This window comes from Indicator indicator, chromosome 9, assembly GCF_027791375.1.
Source record: "Indicator indicator isolate 239-I01 chromosome 9, UM_Iind_1.1, whole genome shotgun sequence".
NCBI classification, from domain to species: domain Eukaryota; kingdom Metazoa; phylum Chordata; class Aves; order Piciformes; family Indicatoridae; genus Indicator; species Indicator indicator.
The window spans coordinates 4,114,010-4,132,246 of record NC_072018.1 but is presented as its reverse complement, the minus strand read 5'-3'; positions in this window follow the sequence as shown (position 1 = coordinate 4,132,246).

The following is an 18,237-nucleotide window of genomic DNA, read 5'->3' as shown; positions in this document are numbered from 1 at the left end:
CCCTTGAAAAGCAGCCTACTGTGCATTTCCACCATAACTCTTTTCACTGGACTACTGCATAATCCCATAACTCAGATTGACACTGTGCTTCAGTAAATCTGGGATGCAGACACTCATTTTAGAGTCATTTGGAAGGCAAGATGAACAAAAAACAGTCTGTGAATGCATTAAAACATATTACCATGACTGGAAGAGTTGATTGCTGACTCTAGCAATGACGCCTCTTTGTTTCTTCTTAAGAGAAATCTCTTAACCTCACTGATCTTACCATTTGTAACTTTAAGCTATTTGGTGCCCTTTTCCTTCTGATCACAAGAGGAGGGATGGGGGGAAAAAAAAAGCCGTTTTGGCTTCACATCACTGTTTATCCTCTCATTTTGTCTCTCATAAAGAAGCTCCTCGAATTCTAAAGACCACCAGCTTTCTGTTGTCCAATGCACAGCATGCTCTTACGAAAGGCACGCTCTCCAGCAGGCTAAATACTGCATCACAGTTGAATGAAAAACACAAATCCCTTCCTCTGACACCTTGGTGAAGAGTATTTTATCAACATTCCACTTGGTAGTTTTATGTAGAGTGTTACTCTGTTTATTATGTATTTAGAAATGTCACAGCTGTCGAAGGGACCGGTTTCCTTCTCTCACCTCCAGGCACTCTGTGGCCAGCTTCTGGAGTTGCTGGGCTCTTCACAGAATCAATCACAAAACCACTGAAGTGGGGAACATTATTTCCAGATTGTCTAGTCCAGCCCTCTGCTCAAGGAGGGTCAGCTTGAATGAGCTGCCCAGCATTGTGTCCAGTTGGGCTTTGACTTCAAGGATGGAGACTCGATAGCTCCCCTGCATCACCTGTGCCGGTGTTCAACAGCCTTCACAGTAAATAAAAAAGTGTTTTCTTATGTTCAGATGGAATTTCATGTGTTTCAGCAGCATGTTAGTAGGAGAAAGTCCTGGTGAAACAGGCCTAGACATCTTTCCAAGCCCGTGTAGACCTTTAAAATAAAGTGTAAGTAGGGCCAAAATAGTGTGAAGACCTCAAGGTGATCTGTCTTTCTGTAAGCCAGTCTCTGGCTGAGTAGCTCATTGTCTAGTCAAACACGAGGCAATGGCTCAAGATGAATCCTGCACTGCCGCCCTCAGTGCTTTAACTCCAGCATGGGTGATTATGACATAGCAGGTGATAGTAGAACTCCCACTCATTTAAACTACAAATAAGATACCATGGACTTTTGTGTATTGAAATCAAGTGTTTTCTAACATAATGACAGATGCTTCCTGTTTTAAAGTCCATGGTACTGCCTCCTTTTGGAATAAATGTTTTTTGTAAATAATTTGTCTATTTGTGACTCTAAAGTGAGCAGCAAATCCTGGTAATAAAACAGTAAACATGGAACCAATAACAGCATCGTGGATTTTTTTTTTTATATATATCTTTCCCCTAGCCAGAAATTTCCTCCCCAAGGGACTACTGTGAATTATCCCATTCCTGCTAAACAAAAACGATCAAGATGACCAATTAAATTTAATGGCAAAAGGATATTAACATCCATTAAAGTGCTCGAATCCTTTCACCATCAGCTGCTTTAAAAAAAAAAAAAATACATTGGAGAGATCTCATCGCTTGCTCTGTTAGGCAAAACAATTACTGAAGTAATTCTTCAAAATGACACTTTGAATAGGGGTAAGTACCAAATCCATTTGTTTCCTAGCCTGTCAAAGAAATTAAAAAGACCAGATAGTTGCATAATTTTGTCATCAAGAGGCTTAATCTTGCAATTTCTCCTGAAATCTCATGGTTTCTTCTGAAACAATGCACCTAAATTTATCTCCTGGAAGCTGTCCCAGTCATTGGGGATTAGCTATCAGCACTATCTGTTATTAGGCTCTCCTGATACTCCTTCCACCTACTTTTCCCAGACAACAATTTCCCACAGCTGGAAATCTACCTCAGGCTGGGTTGTGAAAGCAACCAAAGAAAGAAACAAAGAACTCAGTCCCCAGCAAGCAGTATAGTACCAAGCAGAAATCAGGGCAGGGGAGGGAGGAAATGGTGGTGGTGATGGAATTTTGCTTTAAAAATTATGGAAATCATTTTGAGAGCCTCAAAAGGGCTCTTCTGGTCCAGCCATTACTGCATAGCTGTTCCAGGGCAGGAAAGCAGCAGCTTCTTGGGCAGAGCAGTCACAACCTTGTCACGGGTTCGGTTCACTTTCAAGGGACTCCCAAACTGCGCTCTGGCAGCCATGAGCCCAGCGTAGAGAATCCAAGGCCCCTGCCTGAGGAAAGAAGCTCCACAGAGTACTTCTTTTCCTGACAGAATTCATTTTGCTCTAGGCAGTGACAAGAATATGGCTCCCTCCGTTGGCCAGGGCCTGCCTGCCACCCATGGCTACACTGAAACAGGGAATTTAAAAGACTCTTAAAGTCCCTCAAAAATCACCTTGAAACGGGGAAGTGCTCGGGGGACAGGCCCGGATCCGAGTGGTGCCTTCAGGCAGGGAGGAGACCCAGGCCCCACAGACCACCCAGAGCAGCTGAGGGAAAGGTCCAGGACCCACCAGGGTTGTACAGCAAAAAAGAACAGAAAAGCATTTTTGTACCCACACAACTCAGGATAAAGAGTGCAGGGTACCAGAGTGAGGTACCAGAAGGGCCACAAGAATGCTCAGAGGACTGGAAGCCCTGCTGCATGAGGAAAGGCTGAGAGCACTGCTCAGCCTTGAGAAGAGAAGGCTGAGGGGCGACCTCATTACCAAGTACCAGTACATAGAGGGTGGCTACCTGGAGCATGGAGACTCCCTTTATACAAGGAGTCGCATGGAAAAGACAAGCTACAAGTAACTTGGACAAGTTACTCCTGGGGAGATCCCCATTTGACTCCCCAGTCAGACAGCAGAATCATCTCCCAAGGGAAAGAGCAGATCACCCTATGCTGCAATTTATGACTCAGCTTGACAGGATGCTGGTCCATCTCATTTCAACTCTGCCATTACCTACAAAGGTTGGACCAGGAGACCCTTGGGGTCCCTTCCAATCTGTCATTCTGTCATTCTATGTGCTGTGATGTGATAGGACTTTTCACAAGGTCCTGTTGTGATAGGACGAGAGGGAATGGATTGAGGCTAAAGGAGGGTAGATTTAGGCTGGACATGAGAAAGAAATTCTTTATAGCAATGTTAAGTGAGACACTGGAACAGGTTGCCCAGGAAGTCATAGATGGTCCCTTCCTGGAAGTGTTCAAGGTCAGGCTGGATGAAGCCTTGTGAAATGTGGTCTAGTGGAAGGTGTCTCTGCCTGGGCCAGGGGGGTTGGAACTAGAGGATCTTTAAGGTCCCTTCCAACCCAAACCATTCTATGCCTCTATAATTCTGTGTGTGCTCTGGAGATGGATACTCCTTGTCAGGTGGGGGCTCCTCTGTTGTCCCCTGCCCAGCCCCTCCCTGCAGAAACCCTTTTTCACCTACAACAAATGGCAACGTTTAGTGAAGGAATTAAATACATGATGCACTTATGTAGAGCTTTGCTTGCAAGAGCCATCCTTAGAGAAAGAAAAAAATCACAAGCTGGCAGGAAGGTAGCTTCCTCCAGCACAAGCTGGAAGGCAGTTAAAAACTGTAGGGAGACCTCTGTGACCACCAGCTGCCCATCATTACCTCCAATGGCACAGCAGCACCATGATTTCACCACACAGGAACTGTGGGATGCATCTAGAATGAGGAGTGGGTGAGGCTGAAGCATCCTCCTGAGAGCTGTTACCAGGGTTTAGCTAACCACACAATGAAGAAACCAGACACTGCCACATCTCAGTTGAGGCTTGCTCCAATTTGTATTGCCAAAGCAAAAACTGCATTCCTGCTCAGCTGTCCTCCTGTGGCACAGATCCCAAAACCAGAGGCTCACTTCCTTCTACAAGAAAGCTGGGAAGAGACTTTTTACAAGGGCTTGTTGTGACAGGACAAGAGGGAATAGCTTGAAGCTTGAGATGGGCAGATTTAGACTGGAGATTGGAAAGGGTGGTGAGACACAGGAACAGGTTGCCCAGGGAGCTTGTGGGTGCCTCCTTCTTAAATGTGCTCAAGGCCAAGTTGCATGAGGCCTTGAGCAATCTGGACCAGTGGGAGGTGTCCCTTGCTCATGGCACAGGGAGGGAGGGACAGGGGATGGGGAAGGGGGGCGACTAGATGTCTTTAAGGTCCCTTCTAACCCAAACCATTCTATGATTCTGCAGCAGCTCCTCCAGAGAGAACTGAAAATAAAAATCAAATCCTGTTCCTTCACACTGTCTCTGAAAACTGGAAACTGAAATGGTGACACCCCTCCAAAATGGCTAGGAGAGGATTAAGAGAAGAAAAAGCAGTTATTCTCAGCAACAAGCACTAAGAAAATAAAGCATGCATTTTTAAAAAAGCAAGAGCAGGGAAAGAAAGCCCAAGCCAGCATGGGTCACAAAGATCTAGTGAGGGATGTCCCTGATTCACTGCAGGGGGAGTTGGACTAGATGACTTCTAGAGGTTACTTCCAACCCAGTGCATTCTATGATTCTATGATTCTGTGATATGAAACTTCCCTGAGGACTGGCTGATTCACTCATCAGTTCAGACTTCACCATGCTGCTGCGTGTTCTGGGATCCTGGCAGCCTTTCCTGTGGCAACAGCACCCTCCAGCTGCAGCACAGCATCACATGTCTACTGCACACAGCAGGCAACTGGGTGACAGGGCCATGCAGATATTCCCAGGACTTCCATGCCTCCAGGGAACAGCAGCAGATCTTCAGTTTTCATCACTCAGGCACACAGGCACTTATCCAGCACTTCTGATGTCTGTGTTCTCCATTGCTCCCTGTGTTGAGGGGCTTGGGCTACCCCCTTCCAAAGTTCTGAGAGCATCTCTGCTGCAAAATAAAAAAGGGGGGAAGGAAAGGTGTGGAATTTAACTGGGTTTGGGGGGGGGGGGGCTTATGGTTGTTTTGGTGGCTTCTGGGAGGGTTTGGGAGGCTCTATGGAGTCTTAGGAGTGTTTGGGGGAGTTTTAAAGGGAGTTGAGAAGTTTTAGGAGAGTTTTGGGGGTTAGGGAGGATGGAAGAGTTTGGCAGAGGAGGTTCATGTTTTTTTCTGGTTTTAGTGGAGATGGGAAGTTCCTACTATGGAGCTGCAAGGACACTATAAAGATGGAATATGGTATGTTAGAGCTGGAGCAGGACATACTGAATTTTGAGAATGAGCTCAAGGCCAAATAAAACACAAACTGAAACACTGAAGGATATAGAATAAAGTGGCTACCCCCAAAGTCCTGTGAGTGGCCTGTGAAGGAGTTGCAAGGGGTCTGTAAGGATGGAATAGAGAATAAGGGCTGACACTTTATATGGTGGAGCTGGAACATGACATCTGCAGTTTTGACCTTGAGATCTTACTGGCCTGTATAGAAGACAAAGTGAAACATTGCAGGTTATAAGCTTAAGTAAAGGGGATAGCCCTAAATTCCCTTGGGCTATGAGAGATTTGCAAGAAGACTGTAATAATGGAACAAAGAATTCCAGGTGGCTTCAGATTGCCTTCAGAGATGGAGACTCCACAACCTCTCTGGGCAGCCTGTCCCAGTGCTCTGCCACCCACAAAAGAAAGAGGTTTTTCCTTATGTTTACATGGAACTCCTGCATTCCAGTTTGTGTCCATTGCCCCTTGTCCTGGCATTGAACACCACTAAGAAGAGGCTGGCTCCATCCTCCTGACACTCACCCTTTCATCAGTATTACTGAGATCCACAGTCTTGTCTTCTCCAAGCTAAATGGCCTCAGCTCTCTCAGCCTTTCCTCCTAAGGTGGATGTTCCAGTCCCTTCATATCTTAGTGGCTCTCTGATGGACTTTCTCCAGTGGTTCTTTGCCCTTCTTGAACTGCAGAGCTCAGAAGTGGATGCAGTATTCCAGATAAGGCCTCATCTACCTCGACCTGCTGGACACACTCTTCTTGATGCACCCCAGGACGATTTCCACCTGTTCTGTTGTTGGGATCGGTTTCCCCCATGCAAACACTAGGAGAAGGCCACCAGGAGACAGCTTGCAGAGCTGCCTGTCCCACAGGCTCCCTAGGAGCTCCTCAGATGGCTTGATGCTGATGGCTTTCTCGTTAAGTTCACTAGATGGTGCTCCACACCACCCCTTGAAAGCCCTTCCGCGGGAGCGTTTCTCCCCCCGTCGGCGTTTTCAGCTTAGATTCGTGTGGGAGCAGAAAGGGCTTGCCGGGGCGGGGGGCATGGTCCACAGAGACAACGCATGCTGCATGGGCGGCAATGGGGCTTGGAGAAGCAGCCAGAAGTCCCTCAGGTTGTGTTCAAATGCAGTGGGAAATGCTTGAAGGAAGTCAAGCAGAGTGAAGGGCAAGGCCGTTTGTCCCCTCCCTGGAAGGTCTTGGTTTGCAGCGAATTTGCAGTCCACAGAGGACTCATGTCCAAGCCGATGGCATCCAAACTTGCCCCAACCAGGACTCAGCTGAAGGAGGACACTTTAGCCCTCTCCAAACACAACTGTGGGCACGTGGGTTGTGGGCAACCACTTCCAAAAGTGTTCTGGGAGCTTCAGAGCCTCCAGTCACAGCAGAGGACCACAGTGTTTGTGTCTCCCCCTTCCTCTCTTCCAAACCCAAGTGCCACCCACAGCCCTCCCTCCTTCCCACAGCCCAAGCCATGAGCTCAGGCAGGTTAGCACATCAAATCAACCACAACCTCTGCTATCTGAACCATCAGAGAGCTGGAGCACTAAGGCACTAAGTAGGCTAAATGGCAGCCTGCGCAGCATCTCCAGCACCCCTCCAGCTTAGCAAACTAAGCTCTTAAGTGGAGCTTGTCAGCCAACAGATAAACACACTTAGAGTGTGTTTATCACCCCTGGACAGGGAATGTGATGTGTTTATCGGCAGCATGGAAGCAAAGAGGTTTTCTGTCTGGGCAAAGAGATCTGCTCAGCAACAGAGATGGGGCTGTCCCTGGTGGAAAATGTATTTTCAAGGATTTGAGGAGGAGTTTTCTTGCCTGGTTACCACCTCTTGTGAACTAGGTTCCACACCCTTTGCCGAAGGAAGTCTCTTCATCCCGAAGCCTCCAACCCATGAGTCAAGTTTTTGCATTTGTTGCCCTTTGTCAATTCTTTTCAACCCCCATGGGGAAGACAGAAAACACTGCCCAACAAGAAGTCTTTCCTGAAAGCCAGTTTTTGCAGGACAAAGCCCCAGAGAGGCTAACTGTATTCTGTCCTATGGATACTTACAGTGTACACAGTGTAAGACATCTCCTGTGACAAGCTCTTAAGACCTTTCAAGAGGCTCTTTATTGATCTATGCTCCTTGGCTGAGAAAGCTTGAGCAAGCAGGTAGGCTTTGTGAGCATCAAAAGCCAGATCTTTACTCAGATGTGGGCTTTCAGGCCAACTTCCCAATATTTTTAGTGTCATTTCAGTGCACCAAAATAATTGGATTCAGCCTTAAAATCATCCCAAACCAGATCTTAAGCAAGTATTGATGCCACAGGAGGATGGGGGTGTTTCTGTAAGGTTTCGAGAAGGTTTGTCTTCTGAGGCAGCAGGTCCCCAGCTTTTCCAGGGTTGACCAGGTCTCTGTGTGCACACTTTTGAAGCCTTGACGCCATCCAGGCCTCCTAAAACAAAATTTCCTTGGCACACAGAGGAAAGGCAAAGAAGAGTTGGGAACAACAGTCAGAGTTACAGGCTATGATCTCACCTAGACTTGTCCAACTACTTGGACACAGTTTAACACAGAGCAGATCCTGCAGCCCACCGCAGAGCCAGTCAAAGGAGTATTGATGATGTCCACTGGAGATACAGTTGACAGCAAGCAGCAGCAGAAAGTGCTGCTCCAGAAGGTGAAGATCCAGCATTGCTTTGATTTGTGGTCAATGGCTGTTGAAAGACCCCATCACAGCTGATGAAGAAAGCTGCCTTAGTATCAGAGGAAAGGAAAGGGGGGAAAAAGAAGAAATACTTGTCTGACCAGCCAAGTTGGAGTCATTTCCCAGTGCTGTGGAAGGCAGATGCTGGCAGCCATTCCAGTCTCACTCAACACCAAGTGCATTTGCCTTTTGAGAGACTTTTGAAGATCAAGAGGATTACAGCAGGGTGTGCATAGATGAGTAATGAGGAAAGAGCCGTCAGGAGGCTGTTGGGGCCAGGGAGTAAATTGCTCAAACAAGTCTTACATCTTCTGAAAGGCTCAACTGCTTCTGCATCTGGAAAGCATCAGTGGAAGAGGACAAGCAGTAGAAGATTCTTTTCTCCCAGGGGCTTCTCTGTGCTCCACATCAAAGGCAATGTCACAGGAAACCCCACAAGTGGTGTTTAGAGATGCTTAGGTCTTTCCTGGTGTGGACTCCAGGTCCACAGGTCCAAGGCTGGGAGTTGTTTCCTTGCCCTCAGGTGTCAGATAGCCCCATTGGCTCAGCTCAGCAGGTGAAGCTGTTGCAGCACCACGGTCTGCCCAGCCCACCAACACTTCCGATCTCCCCAAGGTGAATGGGAGGAAAGAACGTTTTAGCTTAGCACTGGAGGTTTTACATGGGCCTGAAATCCTTTTCACCAGCACTTGATTTCATGTAGCACGAGAGCTGGTGTGAGCCAGCCCCTGGGACACCTTGTGCTGCTCACTTCCTCCCCTTTAGCAGACGTGAAACACAGAAGAGTTCATTAATATTGAAGATAAATCTCATCTCACTGCACCATCGTGCCACTTTGAATCATCTCAGCTGACTGCAGCAAGCTCTCTGCACCCACCAGTAGATGTCTATGTGCAAGCTGCCCTTCATATGCAGCCAGCACATTAAAACCTGGCAGGATTTTAATGTGAGCTCCATGTGGACATGCTTGGGGCTGGAAAATCTCTCTTACAAAGAAAGGCTGAGAGACCTGGGGCTGTTTAGCCTGGAGGAGAGGAGAGTGAGGGGAGGTCTTACTGATGTTTATAAATATCTGAAGGGTGGATATCAAGAAAGGGCCAGTCACTTCTTAGTGATGACTTCTGATAGGATGAGAAGCAACAGGTACGAGCTGGAATGTGGGAAGTTCCACCACAACATGAGGAAAAACTTCTTTCCTGTGAGGGTGCTGGAGCACTGGACCAAGCTGCCCAGAGAAGTTGTGGACTCTCCTTCCCTGGACACTTTCAAAACCTGCCTGGGTGTGTTCCTGTGTCACCTGCTCTAGGTGATCTTGCTGTGGCAGGCGGGTTGGACTGGGTGAATTCCAGAGGTCCCTTTCAAGCCCTGTCATTCTGTGATTCTGTGTCTGTGAGGAGCTGGAGCAAAGCAAGACCCACCCCAAAAATGATGAGTTCTCCTGGTGATCCAGCCCAGATGCTCATATCCATGCTGTCCCTGCGTGGACACCAAGCCCTCCTCACCACTCCATTTTCTGCCTACAGACCTGTCCCTGGGACTCCCTTGAGGGCATCATCCAGGCAGAGATGGTGCTGCCTTAGAAATGTGCAGGACTTCAGCAGCCAGGAATCGCAACCCAGGCCTTGGGGGTGCCTGTCCTAGATGTAGGATTATAGCATTATAGAATGGTAGGGGTTGGAAGAGTCTTCTGGAGATCACCTAGTCCAACCCCCCTAGCAAAGCAGGTTCACCTAGAGGAGGTTGCACAGGACAGTGTCCAGGTGGGTTTTGAATGACTCCAGAGATGGAGACTCTACCACCTCTCTGGGCAGCCTGTTCCAATGCTCTGCCACCCTCAAAGTAAAGAAGTTTCTCCTCTTCTCTCCTAAGTTCAAGATTGTGCCTACTACCTCTTGTCCTCCTTATACAAGCTGATAATGTGTAGCTGATACCATGCTCAGAACCTTGCTACAGAGAGCAGAGAAATCCACAAGCAGCCATGGTTTGGGTCTGCTGCCAGGGCAGGTGGTGCCAGTTTCCTCAATGCTACTGCACACTGGAACTTCTCCAGGACCAGGACACCTCAGTCTGGTGGCAGCAGACAGGACGGCAGGGAAGCAGTTAGGAGCATCTCATTGCTGATGGCTCTCAACCACTCTCTTCCTCCTCCTCCACACAAAGCCAGTGACAGAAGAAAATGCAAAAGGCTCAGAAGTTGCAGAAGACCTCATTACTATGCTGCCTGCATACCTTTTGTGGGAACACTGCAATAACTGTCAAATGCTTCCTTTTCATTTTCCCAGCCAGGTACCAGCCTCATTGCAGGTGCCCTGTCTCCTTGTCTCTGCAGGAGTGTCCTTAAGAACCACATTTGCATTTGGCTGAACAAGATGTTCTTGTCTGAGGAACCACAAGAATGTTTTTCCTGGTTTGCCACCCATCCTCATAAACCACACCAGCAGCTTTTCTCCCTGCTGTTTGGAGTGGGGTGCATTCTTCTCTCTAGTGTTACATAGGAGGACAATGTGCCTGTCCTTTCCCATCAGCTTTTGGTTAGGTAAGCCCTAGTGCTCCAGGTCAGAGAGCTTGTGTGCCTAACACAGTGGTAATAAATACAGCATCCCTAAACTTAGCTTGGGTGGTCTGCTCCAAAGGAGACATCACTAGCATCCAAACACTGGTTTCTTGCAGAGAAGCAGAAATGTCCACAGTGTTACTGGTGTGTAGGGCCTGTCCTGGCTCTCAAGGAGCAAGCAGACAATAAAGCCCCAATGCAACACCCAACCTGCTCAGTGGGTGCTAGAGGGCACGTGTGTGCCTGAGCCAGTCTGACCATGGCACGTCAGTGCCGCATCAGCCACAAACTGCATCCTCTGCTGGGCTCACCTGTGAGCTGGCAATCAGTCCTCGCAGGACTGCTTGAGGAGTTCATACATGAGCACACAGCTAACCTGTGAATGAGCACCCAATTAATTTATGCAGGAGCCCAACCAGTTCATTTGTAAGTACCCAATTAATTCATTCATGCCTGAGAACACAATCACTCGACATGTGAGCACCCAATTAATTTATGCATGAGCACCTAAACAACTAAAGCATGAGCAAATAATGACTGCAAGTGGGCTGCTTGAAGAGTCCATGCACTGGTGCTCAGCCTGCCCACCCCTGACTATGCTCTGTGCTCATGCATGAGCACCCACTTCAGTCCTGCATGGGGACCTCAATAGTCCATGCACAGGTGACTGATCAGCTCCTGCATCGGGGACCTAAGTCCCTAGTTGCTTGGTTTCCTCTTATTCTTACCAAGCAAATGATCCAGTTTGCCTTAATTGGCAATATATTACATTAAATAAGAACTCCACTCCATCCCCAAAAGAGCCTTTTGCCAGCTGATGCAGAAGTGTGGTGTGTCCTGGGGAGTGGGGATGGCGGGCTAGGGAGGAGGGTGCTGCCAGTGCCTTGGCTGATGCCTCAGCAGCAGTTCTCTCCTTTGAGAACCATCACTGCTCCCCTGCACGTGGCTCTCTGGGTATTCTCCTGCTCTTCTTGCTTTGTCCCATAGTGAAGGCATCACTGCTCTGCTGAGAGCAGTGCTGGGCTGTTGGGTTTGCTCCAGCATATTGTCCCACATGTTCAGCCCATGCAGGAGTCCTGCCCAAGCCCATAACTCCTTTCTGAGAGGCCTTTGACAGATGGAGTTGAGCTAATCTCCTGACACAGGGCTGCCCTGGCTCTATGCAGATCAAATAAATATTTAACTTGAAGGCATTTAACAGTTTTGAAAGAGCCTGGGCTGGTCCAAGTGTGTTTAGACTCAGTGCACAGCAAAGGCTGCTGAGGCCTTTAATCAGTGCTGCATGCACTTTTATCTGGAGATCTTCACAGTCCTCCATGGAGAGGCTTGTCTGTTGATGTCTGCTTTACAGATAAGCAAATGGAGATGCAGCCAGTGGGGGCTGGATTTGCTCCAACTCCAGAGGACGAGTGTTTAGGGCATGATGTTTCGAGTCAGCTGCTTTGTCTTTCTTCTCCAGGGCCAACAACCCTCTAATGAGATGCCTTGAGAAGTGACAAACCTCCAGGAAAAATCTCATCCCTGTTTTCCTGGTGGTGGTGGTCAGCATGACTGGTATCACTTGCACCCATGCCTCAGCATCGCTGCCTGTGTACACTCACTGTCCCAGGCTGCAGCCAGGCAATCCCTGTCTTGCAGATGAAAGGCCATTCTGCTTTCTGCTTTGGTGCTTTGCATCACAGCATAGCATCTCTGCTTTCCAGAAGGATCAAGTTTACTTATTGATGTATCCATAGAATCATAGAATGGTAGAGGTTAGAAGGGGCCTCTGGAGTCCAACTCCCCTGCCAAAGCAGGATTGCGTAGTGCAGGTCACACAGGAACACATCCAGGTGCGTTTGGAATTCCTCCAGAGATGGAGACTCCAAAACCTGTCTGGGCAGCCTTTTCCTGTGCTCCAGACTCCTCACAGGAAAGAAGATTTTCATCATGTTGAGGAAACTTCCCGTTTTCGTTTCTACCTCTTGCCCCTCATCCTATCCCAGGATACCACTGAAAAGAGACTGGCCCTTTCTTGATACAGATCACAGCCAATCTGCTGAGGCAGGATCACCCAGGGTAAATCACACAGGAGCACATCCAGGTGGCTTTGGAATGCCTTGCCTCCAGAGATGGAGACTCCATAATGTCTCTGGGCATCCTGTTCCAGGCATCCTGGGGTGCATCAACAGTGTGGCCAGCAGGTAAAGGGAGGTTTTCCTCCTGCTCTCCTCTTCCCTGGTGAGCCCTCATCTGTAATACTGCATTCAGTTCTGGGCTTCCCAGTTCAAGATGGACAGGGAACTGCTTGAGAGGGCACAGAAAATGGCTACAAAGACGATTAGGAGACCAGAACTAGACTTTCAAAACCCACCTGGACAACTGTGCAACCTGCTCTAGGTGACACTGCTGTGGCAGGGGGAATTTGGACATAATGATCTCCAGAGGTCCCTTCCCAGTCCTACCATTCTGTGATTGTGTGATGACTGATGCAAATCCAGCTTTTGGTATCATGCCTCTGTGACCTAGGGGCCACAGCATACCTGGCTTTGCCAGCTCCATCCATCTTCCAGCCCCACAGGGAGTCAAAGCCAGCCCAGGGAACTCTGGTTGCACCCCAGGCTTGGCTGTGACACACAGAAGCATTTGCTACAGCCCTGAATTGCCTTTTCAGAAAGAAAATTGTTGGAGGTTTTTTTCAGGCTTTGGATTCTTAAAGCCATCAGCTTTCCAAGAAATTGTAAATCTAGCAAAATTCACCCAAATCCTATAATCACTCATGGAAACAAAGGCCAGGCTGATTATTTCTTGCCAAAACATTGGCAAGTTTCCAGATTTCCTGGGAGAAAAGTCTCTTGTGGGCAAAACCACCTATCACTGGAATTTGAAAACAAATGAAAAGAAGGCATTTCAGAGGAGGAGGGGGGGGGGAATAAAAAGCCTTTTAAAAATAGCCTTGAGGCTAACTTTAGCCCCAAGGCTGGCAGAAGGTTCACACTTATTTTTCATTTGTTCCTCCCCCAGTTAAAAGAACAAGGGGAAGGCTAAGTATTTTTAGGGTGCTGTTCCTGCTGCAAATGCAAAGCCACTTTTCCCAGAGCTGGCTGTAAAGCTGTGTGCTGGGAACCTTTGCCTGCCCCGGTGTTCATGGGTTAAGTTGAATCTGCTGCTGATACTCATACCATATTCACACCATGCTGCTGTTATGCCAGCTTCAAAATGAAAGTGCTGGCTGGAGCAAGTATCATGGGGCTTGAAGTTCAGACTGTAACCTGAGAGTGTTCCTGTTCCAGTTGCTGCTTTTGGGTTCTGGGTCTGTAGGTGTTGGCTTCTTCTGCTGCAATGGCAGCTGGAACAGGGAGGGATGGGGAGAAGCTCCCTGGCTTGGGTTTTTAGCTCACTCTGCTGCTTTCTGCTGTGCTTTCTCTGCAAATAGGCTAAAAATTGTGCATTAAGGTAAATTATTTATATTAAACTCTTTTTATCATATCTCAACTCTTTATGTCAACCCAGAGTTGTTTTTTATGTGTGTGACAGGGGAAACAGGCAGGTTAACTCATTACAGGACCTTAACCTATGACACCCAGCTCTAGGGCAAAAGTGCTTGAAGAGGAGTCTGAGGGATCAGCAATTTATTTGTGGGTGGTCAAATAGGGGTTGGGGCCAGCTTAGCCTAGTAATTTTGCCAGCAAGTCCTGGGAAGTGATCCTCTCCCTATACTCAGCACTAGTGAAGCCAGGCCTGGAATACTGGGTTCAGTTTTAGGCCACTCACTACAAGAGGACATTGAGATACTGGAGCATGTCAAGAGAAGAGCAACTAAGCTGGTGAAGGGCCTTGAAGAAGTCTTACGAGGGAACTGGGGTTGGTTAGTCTTCAGAAGAGGCTGAGGGGATGTTGTGGCTTAAGCTTTCCCAGAGTCCAAGAAGCCCAAATGGAACAGATTTAGATTGCCTACCCTCTCCCTTTTCCCTGGCATGAGGAAAACAAATCAGGCAGGAGGAGAAAAGAGAGGTAAAATCACAAAAGAAACAGTATTGAATCGATTTGGAAGTAAAAAAAAGTTAAGTTTAACAAAATATATATGGCATTTGCGTAAAAGTAAGGTTACAAAAGTACAAGGAAAAAGATAAATGAATCTGTATACAAAACCAGTCACAGATGGCAAAGGATTCTCTTGATGCAAAGGTGGATTCTCTTTAGATGCAGTCCTTAGGAGTTTGGGTGCAGCATGGAACAGGCCCCACCATGTGCTTGCAGCAACAGCAGGCAAGGAGCAGGAGCAAGAGGGAAGGGACAGGAAACTGGCTCCCCTTAAACAGGCTTGGTGGACAGGGAGTGGAATAGACTTTGACCCAGGGACCCCTCGCCCTGGGAGGGGGAACCAAGTCTCTCTGCCCACCTGGGTCAGGTTTCTTTGTCCACGGGGTGGGGGGGGTGGGGGGGGGCGCAGTGCTAGGTTCTTTTCAACCCACCCCCCTCCAGGGTTGAGTGTAACCTGACACAGGGGAGCCCTCACAGCCCTCTACAATTACCTAAAGGAAGTGGGAGTGGGTCTCTTCTCACATGCAACAAGTGACAGGACAAGAGGAAATGGCCTCAAGTTGTATCAGGCACTGGAACAGGCTGCCCAGGGAGGTGGTGGAGTCACCATCCCTGGAGGTATTTAAAAGACACAGGGATGTGGTGCTGAGGGATGTGGTTTAGTGGTAGCAGTGGTGGGATTGTCGGTTCTTAGGCAAGCAGTTGGACTTGAGGTTGGAAGAGACTTTTGAGATCATCAGTTATATAATGCCCTATTTGCCATGGGCACTGTTTGCAAAGCTCTTGCTTGGGAGGATGCAAAACCTTCCGAAGCTCCCCATTTACTAACTGCTGCACAGCCTCCCACCCACTACTTACCTTGCCTAGATCCGTTAATCCATATGCCAATGGATTTAATACCAGCAGCTAAGGGACAGGCTGCTGGGAATTTACCAGCTGAGCTCTTAGGAGTTTACAAAATAGAAGTTTAATGAACAGGCACTTGGCAGAGGAGTTTAAATCACACACAGGAACCTGCATCACACATGTCTTGTCCTCTACAGCTGAGGAAGGCATGACCAATGGAAGAAGCTACACCCAGGAACATCCCAGTGAGGGAGGAGCAGTTGGCTCCAGCAGGAGACCAGGGTCACTCTGTTACACAGGAGAGGTGTTTTAGATGATTTACAGAGTTAGGGGGAGAGTAATGAGATTAGCTGGTTTATTTGAAAATAAACCAGCAGCCCAAAAGGACACAAAGGATTGCATTACACAGATTTTGCTCTTTGTCCAATGTAAGCTTAGAAGACTTCATCTTTGGAATTGCACTGGAAGATATCCAGCATCTGAAAGCACCTGCCCACATAAAAACACTTTACAGACACCCAGGAGGCTCTCAAGTAGGCACAGGAAGAAGGCACAGTGGTCTGACAAATCAGTCAATCCCCTTTTAGGCTTCCTAATACCATCTCAAAAGTGGTAAAGCCACATGAGAAAGCACTGATCCAGGATGAACTCACTCTACTGGTTCAAATAAGTTATTTTTTCACTTAACTAGGCTCCCTTTGAAGCAGCAGGCTTTACCCCAGGTCAGGTTTCATCCAGCCTCCTGCCAGAGGGGCTACAAACCATCCTCCAGTGCACAAGCTGTGTACTGCTCACTTGGAATAGCTCAGGGAAAGGCAACCCACCATTCCTGCTGTCCTAGATACCATCTGGCTTACAGGCAGAGCAGGAACAGTATGAATCTGCTATTGTGGGTCCACAGGTAGAGACATAGCAACCACCTTAACTGAAAAAGTCAGGAAAGATCAGGGCAGAGAACCAGATGTCTGAATCTATGCTGAGAAGTGAATGCATCTTCAGTTTCTAGAGCTACAACAAATTGAAATGTGTTGAAGAGGGATGACCTGGGGGTGCTGCCTGAAAATCAGCTAAATATGACCCAAGAAGGCCACCAGCATCCTGGGGCCTGGATCAACAATAGTGTGACCAGCAGGATCAAGGAAGTGATTGTTTCCCTGTACTCAGCATTGGTAAGGCCACATCTCTAGTCCTGGGGTCAGTTTTGGGCCCCTCACTACATAAAAGGTGCTGGAGCAGGTCCAGAGAAGGGCAACAAAGGTGGAGAAGTGTTTGAAGAACAGGTCTGGTGAGGAGTGGCTGAGGGAACAGGGGTGATTTAGTCTGGAGAAAAGGAGGCTAAAAGGAGACCTTCTCACTTTCTACAACTCTCTGAAAGGAGATTGGAGCCAGGTGGGTGTTGGCCCCTTTTCCCTAGTAACCAGTGATAGGATGAGAGGAAAACAGCCTCAAGTTTAACCAGGGAGAGTTAGATTGGACATCTGAAAAAATGTCTTCACTAGAGAAGTTGAAGCATTGTAACTAAAGAAGTGGTTGAGTCACCACCCCTGGAATGACTCAAAGGATGTGTGAAGGTGGCACTTAGGTACATGGTTTCACAGTGGACTTGGTAGTGTTAGGTTAAACAGTTGGATTTGGTGACCTTAAAGATCTTTTCCAACCAGAACAATTCTACACTTCTATGAAGGCTTGCAATTGTGTCAGAAGTGTTCAGTCACTCCTCCCTTCCTTGGGCATCAAACATCAGAGCTGACACAAAAGTAGATCTCTGGAGCTGTAGCATCTGTTCCCATCATGAAGAGGACAGGGAGCAGTGACTGCCTGCAGATCTGCACACACCACTGGGACTTGCAGATACCCAGCACTGAATGGCCAAAGGAATGACAGATCTCCAGCTGCTCACCTTGAATCCCAGGGATCATTCTCCTCGATCTGCACTTGAAGAAAAACAGTGAGCTGCCAAGGAAAGCATGTGAACAGCTGCCTGTGCAAGCTGCCAGCTGCCTGCTGATGGCCCAAGGAAAGCATGTGAAGAGCTGCCTGTGCAAGCTGCCAGCTGCCAGCTGCCTGCTGATGGCCCAAGGAAAGCATGTGAAGAGCTGCCTGTGCAAGCTGCCAGCTGCCAGCAGCAGGGAGCCACAGCTCAGTCATCATAAAGGTGCACAGAGCTGTTCGTCTGAAGGACCTCTTCCTGCACCGATCCAGAGTCACACCAAATGGAGGATGCAGATTCAAGCTGGGGCTGTGCCTAACTGATTTGAGGACAGGTTTGCAGACACAAGCCATCCACATTTTGGATGTGGCAGAAGGAGTTAGAGAAGAGCAGGAGGCAATCAATACTGGAAGGAAGGACCAGAGGACGCCCAGTTCTTTTTCCTCTCTTCAAAGTGTGTGCCACAACATACCAGAGGTCTCAGGCCACTGTGCCTGATGAGTCTGGGGTTCCTGATGCTTCCAGTGGTCTCTTACAGTGTCTCCATGTGACCAGTCCCAGTCTAACCACAAAGATCAAGCAAGTCATTGCCAGCAGGACAACTAGAAAAGAAACACAGAAGTATGTTAGCACGTGAGAGAAAGTGCCTCTTGTCACACAGGGGCTACTCAGGGGAAGAGAGAAGCTCCCCTGTCTAGAAGCCATTGCCGCCCATCAGAGCTGCATTTCAGAGTTTCACTGCTATCCAAACTCCCTCACTGCTTCCAGGTCAAGGCGTATCTAAAAGAGAAGGCTTCATGGACACAGGAATAAAAATGCCTTGCACTAACAGACTAGCTGCACTATAGAAAGAAACATGCAACTTCGGGAAAAGCAGCTCTTGACCTACCAGCCAAACAAGCTGAACCACTCAGATGAAGCTTTTGCTGGTAGAAACTTACCTACTGCAGGAGCACAGCTGTCTGCCAGAGATCACACCTTCCTTCA